The following is an 8,791-nucleotide window of genomic DNA, read 5'->3' on the forward strand; positions in this document are numbered from 1 at the left end:
GCAGGGCTGTTCTCAAATCAAGGGCGAACGGAAGAGAAGAACTGGCAATAAACTCTCCAGACTCTGCAGATGGTAACAGGTAACCATCGCGGACAGACAACAAAGATGATTAAAATAAACAAAGTAAAATTAAAGCATGAGTGATTATGGGTGTGATAATTAAACGGTATAAAGAGCAGTGTTGGCCTAGTGGCTTCAGCTTGCGACTCTCATCCCTAGTAGGTACATTCGATCCCCGGCTGTGCACCAATGGACTTTCTTTCTATTTAACATTTGCTCCAACGGTAAAGGAAAACAAGACGACGACTTGTGTCAGACATAGGAGGCTGATAGGTGGCCTATTTATTAGATTGATATTAAGTAACACCGCCGCCAATGGTAGAGGGCTCGCGAGTGCGTTGCTGGCCTTTTTAGAATAGGTACGCTCTTTTCTTGAAGAACCCGAATCGAATATAAAATAATAATAACAGGAATATCTCGCTAAAAGCGTTAAAACGATTTATGTATTCCTTCAATAAGATGTATTTTAATATAGAATATACCAAAGACAAAAACATTTAAAATCATATAAAACCATTAATCGCAATGTCAAAAACAAAGTCTGTACCTCACACGTGCCCTAAACAGTCCAAATAAAATTAAAATTACTAAATAATGTTGCGGTCTGTAATTATCGGCACGCCGCGGTACGCCCCGTCGATACCTCGATGGCCGGAGATATATTTACTGGTATTTTTATAACTTTATATTTCAATTTGCAAATGTGCATTATTGGTACAAGTATTTTTTACGTGTCTCTTTGTTACTAGAGGTATTTGAGTTTCGTTTCTGAGTTGTGATGCGTCTGTTTGATTAGTGTTTCTTTGTAGGAAATTAAATGATAAAAGGTCCTTGTGTTTCTTTATTCAAGAAAAGAGAGTACCAATACTTAAGCCGGCAACGCACTTGCGAGCCATCTGGTAATGTCTATCTATGGGCAACGGGATCAGGTAACATCAGGCATGAGCCTGCTGCCCGTTAGCCCCCTGTTCTAATAAAAAAAATCAAACTATTCGTATAGCTATCGTAGCGAAAAAAAAACAAAATGTTCGAGCTGTCGAACAATATTATCGTATTGACGTAATCATTTTTGACTAAACGTAGGATACACTGCTTTCTGAAGACATTGTATTATTACTTCTCGCTTTGTCTTGAAGTGGAAGATATAATGATAATTTAATAGTGGTTTCAATAAATCTATTAATAATACACAAGCTTCACTTTAAAGCTTACAAAACTGTCATATATTAAATAGATATTTGATGTAACTAAATAATAACTGGGCACACGAATTATATGTTATGAACATAATATGACAAGACAACAGCATTCAACATACAATGAGCAGATTAGATAGATTACAACTTGAGCAGTGTTGGCCTAGTGGCTTCAGCGTGCGACTCTCATACCTGAGGTCGTAGGTTCGATCCCCGGCTGTGCACCAATCGACTTCCTTTCTAAGTGCGCATTTGACCCAAAAAGTCGACGGCGTGTGTCAGGCACTGGAGGCTGATCACCTACTTGCCTATTAGATTTAAAAATTATCATGAAACAGATCCAAATCTGAGTCCACGACCTAAAGAGGTTTAGAGGAGAGCGCCACTGATTTATTTATTATTCAACATACAATATGTCAGTTATTAAGTTAATCGTTGATTTTCGCTGAAGAAACAGTCAGGAGAAATTATATTATGTAACTACTATACATAAACAAAAATATATAATGTTCGTATCAAATACATAGTCATATATATATATAGGAAATAGAAACAAATTTAAAAAGTTTGGTCCGTGTGGCAGCACAGGAATATTTTTTTATTTTTTGTTATCATTAATTAATCATATTCGCTCATATGTAGCACGTCAATGAAATCTACGCGAAACCGCAGACAGGAGCTAGTGGTGTAAAAAACTAATAAATCACCGATTTCCAGTCAATTCTCGGGTTCCCATAAAATGTGCAACGCTATGAAAAATGATTTATGAGTTCATTGAACCCCGTTAATGCATGGAATTCGTATGGAGCTTACTAAGAAATAATTTATGCAAAATATTACATTCAGACCCCTTAATGGCATGACACCGGTTTACATATTTATTTACACAAAAACATACATAAAAAAAATAAAAAAAGCAGCTTACATAAGTTATAAGGCAACGGGCGGCATTACGCTAACAAGCGATTTCTTCCAGGCAGCCCTATCGAAACAGTAAAAAAGAAACACCTACAGAGGGTAAAGTACAAGAAGTGCATAAATAATTAACAAAAAAAAACTCAAAATAACATGTGACTATAACTAAAATAAAATAAAATCTAAAGAAGAAATAAAAATAATAATAAATAAATATATGTACAAACAAAAATTTAAAAGCTAAAGAAAAAATAATAAATTACTTATTTACTAGATTGTTCCGCTTATGATTCTCATTCCTGGGGTATTAGGTCCGATTCCCGGCTGCGCACCAATCTTTCTATGTGCGCATTTAACATTCGCTTGAACGGTGAAGGAAAACATCGTGAGAAAACCGACATGCCTTAGACCCAAAAAGTCGACGGCGTGTGTCAGGCACTGGAGGCTGATCACCTACTTGCCTATTATATTGACACACCTAAGAACCAGTTAACACTGTTAGTAGTTTGTTTTTATATATCCAGGTATCATATGGTATATATGTATATAGGTAGGTATCAGTACCAGACAGAAATTATGTGTATTTATAATAATGATAATAATTTCAAAGCTTCACTGTTTGTCTAGTAATTCCAGCCCATTTTAACCTTATCCTACCTGTCTCTAAGAATTCTATAATAATATAGTACTGTGACAGCTTTATAACCATCATCTGACTGTAAGTTAAAACACCACCTGCGCATCAGAACCAGTAAATGAAACTAACTTAACAATTTTAAAAGTTTATCTATTTTTAACCTCAATTTATTAACTGTTTACTCAAAAGCTGAACTAGTGTTTACGATCACTTAAATTGGTATGATATATTAAATCAATAATTTTATTTTTATTTATTTATAAAAGCTTGTCAACGTTTGGCACACTGATACAAGAAAAATAAAATACAATTTTTAATGTGGCAAGCACTTATTAGACCAGTGCAGATAGCCTTCAAAATAAATAAAAAGTGAAAAAAATTACAGTAGGATGAAACCCATTAGAAAAGCAGGGGAATATGATCAAAATGAAAGGAAAAATAAATTACGGTCGATCTGAGGTCGGGAAGGGTAGGGGGGGGAGTTTTAAGGGTAAAAAACGGTTTACCTCGATTTCCGGCAAAACTAAAAGTCCTATCGAAGAAAGTTAAATGGCAAAGTTGTAGGTAATAAAAAGATCTAAAACTTTTGTATTTACACATTTTTCACGTAACCTCAAAATTGGTGTGAAAAATTCAAAAAACCAAGTTTTTGGTTTTTTATTTTTATCTTTTACAAAAATATTTTTTTTTTTACGAAATTTGGTGAAAACTTACCTTTCTATGTCCCAAATACACTGTAATTTATTTGATTAAAAATATTTATTTTTTCACCTTATTTTGAATTAATATCGAAAAAACACCCTAATTTTCAATCGAAAATTCTGACGTCAAAATTTCAGTTTTTTTCAAAGGGTTGGTGTGCTTTCAGTTCGTTGAAATCTCTACTTTCCTATGGTAAAAAAATATATATATATTACCATAGTAAATCTTCTCAGAAAACGCAAAAAATCGTATGCAGTAACGCCCAGACCTGTCATCCCCTTCCTTACTTCTCTATGAAATACGAAAATTTTAGCCCATCTAAAGGCTAAACTTGTTTTTTTAGGTCACTCAGGTATATATAAGTTATCTTAAAATAGTAATAAATAGGCATCTGATTATAATTTAAAGAAGATTCATAGAGAAGTAGGGAAGGGTATGACGGGTCTGGGCGTTACTGAATACAATGTTTTGCATTTTCTGAGAAGATTTTCTATGGCAATATATATATATTTTTTTACCATAGGAAAGTAGAGATTTCAACGAACTGAAAGCACACCAACCCTTTGAAAAAAACTGAAATTTTGACGTCAGAATTTTCAATTGAAAATTAGGGTGTTTTTTCGATATTAATTCAAAATAAGGTGAAAAAATAAATATTTTTAATCAAATAAATTACAGTGTATTTGGGACATAGAAAGGTAAGTTTTCACCAAATTTCGTAAAAAAAAAAATATTTTTGTAAAAGATAAAAATAAAAAACCAAAAACTTGGTTTTTTGAATTTTTCACACCAATTTTGAGGTTACGTGAAAAATGTGTAAATACAAAAGTTTTAGATCTTTTTATTACCTACAACTTTGCCATTTAACTTTCTTCGATAGGACTTTTAGTTTTGCCGGAAATCGAGGTAAACCGTTTTTTACCCTTAAAACTCCCCCCCCTACCCTTCCCGACCTCAGATCGACCGTAATTTATTTTTCCTTTCATTTTGATCATATTCCCCTGCTTTTCTAATGGGTTTCATCCTACTGTAATTTTTTTTGGTTTCAAAAATTATCGGCACTGGTCTATATAGGCAATCATAAACGAAAAGATATTAAAAAAAAATACAAAAAACTAAACCAAAATCGATTTTAAAGTGTGAGGGGAGCAACTATGGATATCCAGACCTAGCTCGTTTATCAGAATGCTCAATCTGGTCATCGGTCAGTTTTGGCCAAAAATCCGGTAAGAAGAGATAAATGCAATGCCTGGAGTACCTAGAGGGTACACGAAATTTAAAAATTCTCCTTTCAACTATCAAATAAATATCGGTCTTTGTAGTTTTTAAAATGATTTTTATTTATTTTGCAAAATTTCTACCTCGACGATGGGTTACATAGAATACTTATTACAGTAGAACCTCGATAAGATAAAGTCCAAGGGAAACACAAAATATTTTATGTTATAGAGGTTTTAAGTTATCAAGGTTCTATGTCAGGTAAAGGTTAATATAGAGGTATGTACATGTTTCTATGTACCCTTCCTCCCATTTTTACTTGAATGCATCAGAAGGATAGAAAATTAAATATGTAATCATATTTATTCACATTACTTACATTACATAAAAATAAAACAACAACTAAAGGTTTAGTCTACTTAAAAAAATCTGTGATTTTCTTTTGTTTTAAAAAATTCACTGTTTCTAAATCGATTTGATTTTCAATGACAAATAGAGAGGAGAATACATTAACTTATGATGCAAGTAAGTCGTTGTCACAAAGCTAACCGCCGCAAAGCTTTGAAGAATTTAGATAAAGCAAACAATAGGTAATGTATTGTTTACGTTAACAATACATTAGTAAACACGTGCAAGCAATAAATACCGAAACCATTTGTTTTGACACTTATAAAATGACTCATTCACAAACAATTTTATGTTATAGAGGTTGTGGAAACATTTATTTTAGTTACTGAGGGCCTATACAGAGATTATTTATTTACGTTATAGAGGTTGCGTATTTTAAGTTATAGAGGTTTTGGGCTCCGATGGGAAGGGAACATAGTATTTTTTGAAGTAACAGAGGTTTTTATGTTACCGAGGTTTACGTTATCGAGGTTCTACTGTATTTTTGTTATCTATGTCTTTTTCCTCATAAATGTTCTTAATTCATTTGTTTTTGTACCTGTTGATACATTGGAAGTAGTCACAGTTTATTTATTTATTTTTTATGTTTCAGGAGGCAAACGGGGAGGATGTTAAGCGATAGTGTTATTTAATTATTTTAATTTATTACCGATATCTAGATTGAGCATTCGGATAAACGAGCTAGGTCTGGATATCCATAGTCACCTCACACTTTAAAATCGATTTTTGTTTAGTTTTTTGTATTTTTTTATCTTTTCGTTTATGATTGCCTATAAGTGCTTTTCACATTAAAAAAATTAAATTGTGGTTCTTTTACCAATGTATCAATGTGCCGAGCGTTAGCCAGCGTTTTTTTACTGTATTTCTGTATACTTGCAACGAAGTGTTACTATAAATAATAAAAATCACTTCATTTGACGGAATAACAATTACATTTTGTACTTACTAACTTACTATAATAATTATTTTTAAGTTAATAAATAACTTTTCTAGTAATTACTAGAAAAATTAGTTTTAGTTTTTCGAAAAAAATTCATTTGACACGGAAGCGGTCAGACTAAAGAAATTGTTATTACCATAAAGTTAAATGTTTGACACACTCGCTCGGCTATAAAGCTTCGTCTCAATCGAAGGCCCTGGCACATGCCAGGAGCGGACAGTGCTGTAAAGCAAACGTAAATGAAGGGAAAAATGGCGTCAGCCCAGTCGTAATGGCCTCTAGGACCGATAAATATTCAACTGACCGCTGACAAAGTTACCTGTACTGTGAAAGCTAAGATTTTATCAAGCTATGGGATTATATTGTATAGTGACGGTCACGTGATAATGGTAATAGCGGGAAGGATGGATTATATGCTTAATCCATCTTATAATAGTTGGCAGAACACGAAATCGACTTATAAAAACATACGTCTAGAGCATTGCTCTCTACGGTAGCGAAACATGGACTCTTACTAAAAAAGAAAGACAAATATTTAAAGCATTTGAGATGTGGTGTTGGAGGAGAATGATGAACATAAGCTGGACCGAAAAGAAGACCAATGACGAGGTGCTGGATATGGTCGGAGAGAAACGAAATCTGCTGAGTACCATAGAAAGCCTGAGAGGGAATATGATTGGACACCTGGTGCGACAAATCTTCTTTAAGACCATCTTGGACGGGAAGATAGAAGGCAGGAGAGAACGAGGAAGATCTAAAATAACTTACATAGACCAGATCAAGGAAAAAGCTGAGGTTGTGACATACCAGGAGGTCAAGACACTGACGTAGAACCGCAATGAGTGGTGATTAATCTACAGACAAGAGCCCGGCTTTTAAATTTGAAGTATAATGGTTGTATGTAAAGTCAGCAGAGCACAAAAATATTGGCAAGCATTTAAGGAAGCTTTCAGAGCTATCAGGAACTATAGACCGATTGTGCGTGCTACGAGAAGTGTATTTTTTTGTGCTCTGCTAACATCACAGACACTTGAGACTGACTATGAAACCTATGAACGGACTGCATATGAAACCCGTTTAAAGAAGAGTGGGCAGGCCGAAAAGACGGCGGGCTGATGAATTAATAGAAATAGCAGGGAAAGACTAGCAGACTACTGGCAAAAATAGAGCCATCTGGAAAGGGTTGGAGGAGACCCAAGAGGGGTCCATATCGACAGGTCACAGTGTGGAATGCAGTGGTATTCTTCTGTGAGCAAGTAATGCTACAGAAAGAGAGCAGATCGAGAGAAGAAGCGCTTTAGGCAGAATCCTAGGGTTGGAAGTCGAGAGTAAATACGAGAAGATATGCCCATCTCCTACCTCCTATGTAGTGTATAGTTCCGTTTCGAGCGTAACAGTTATGCCGTTGAGGCCCCTGTAGAGTCCGAGGCCCCGGAGCCTCTGTCACGCTTTTTAGAAACTACTCTAGGTGGTTTTTTCTATTGCTTACCCAGTCTCTAAATAGCAGAGATTCTTGTGTAAGTCGATACATAAACCCCTGTAGAAAAAGATCGTTAATATATATATATTAATTTATAGGTTATATTTAATAATTAATTAATTAAAAACGTTAATAACTAACTATGAATATTCAAACGCATGCATGCGTAAGCAACTTAAGTATAGTATAGTATTATGTGGTAGACAGTTTTAGCCACATGTGCACGCGACAGCGGCGGCCGCGCAAAAGCAAAGATGGGCCTTTGAAGATAGCGCCGATACATTTATTAGGATACTTTGCATAGCAAGTCCTGCCCACACAGTATTACATATACTTAATTTGTTAGTAATTGTATGAATTATATCTATTAGTTTTATTTTACGCTGTTATAAATTTTATAAGTATTACCTGCTACGACAGTGTTGGCCTAGTGGCTTTAGTGTCCGACTCTCATCCCTGAGGTCGTAGGTTCGATTCCCAGCTGTGCATCAATTGATACTCTTTCGATATGCGCATTTAACATTTGCTCGAACGGTAAAGGAAAACATTTTGAGGAAACCGGCTTGCCTTAGACCCAAAAAGTCGACGGCGTGTGTTAGGCACACGAGGCTGATCATCTACTTGCCTATTGCATTGAGAAATAATCATGAAACAGAAATCTGAGGCCCAGACCTAAATTTGCTAACTTAATAGGCAGAAAAATATTAAAATAATAAACATGGGTTTCATCTCCTACTGTCATTTTATTTTTATGACTTTTGATAGGGAGAGTGATCAAATAATACTGAATTATTGATAGTATTGTACACATATATATATATATATGTACATATATATATATATATATATATATATATATATATATATATATATGTGCAATATATACATAAGTTGCCTAAAATACCAAATTACGTGGCGTAAACCAATGCATTATAATTTGAAATATTCACTCGTACGGTGAAATACCGTAAGGAAATCGGCATTTTAAGAGCAATTTTCCGACGAAACTTTTTTTTTTTTAAGACAATTCACTCCAATTGACCTAGTCCCATGCTAAGCTGGTGAAGCTTGTGTTATGGGTACTAGGCAACGGATATACATACATATTTAAACACCCAAGACCTAAGCGCAACACCAAATGCTCATCACATCGATGTTCGTCTCAGTCGGGGATCGAACCCGGGACCCATGGATTCGCAGTCAGGGGTACTAACCACTACACCAATGAGTCGTCA

Source organism: Pieris napi, chromosome 20 (genome assembly GCF_905475465.1).
Source record: "Pieris napi chromosome 20, ilPieNapi1.2, whole genome shotgun sequence".
Classification (NCBI taxonomy): Eukaryota; Metazoa; Arthropoda; class Insecta; order Lepidoptera; family Pieridae; genus Pieris; species Pieris napi.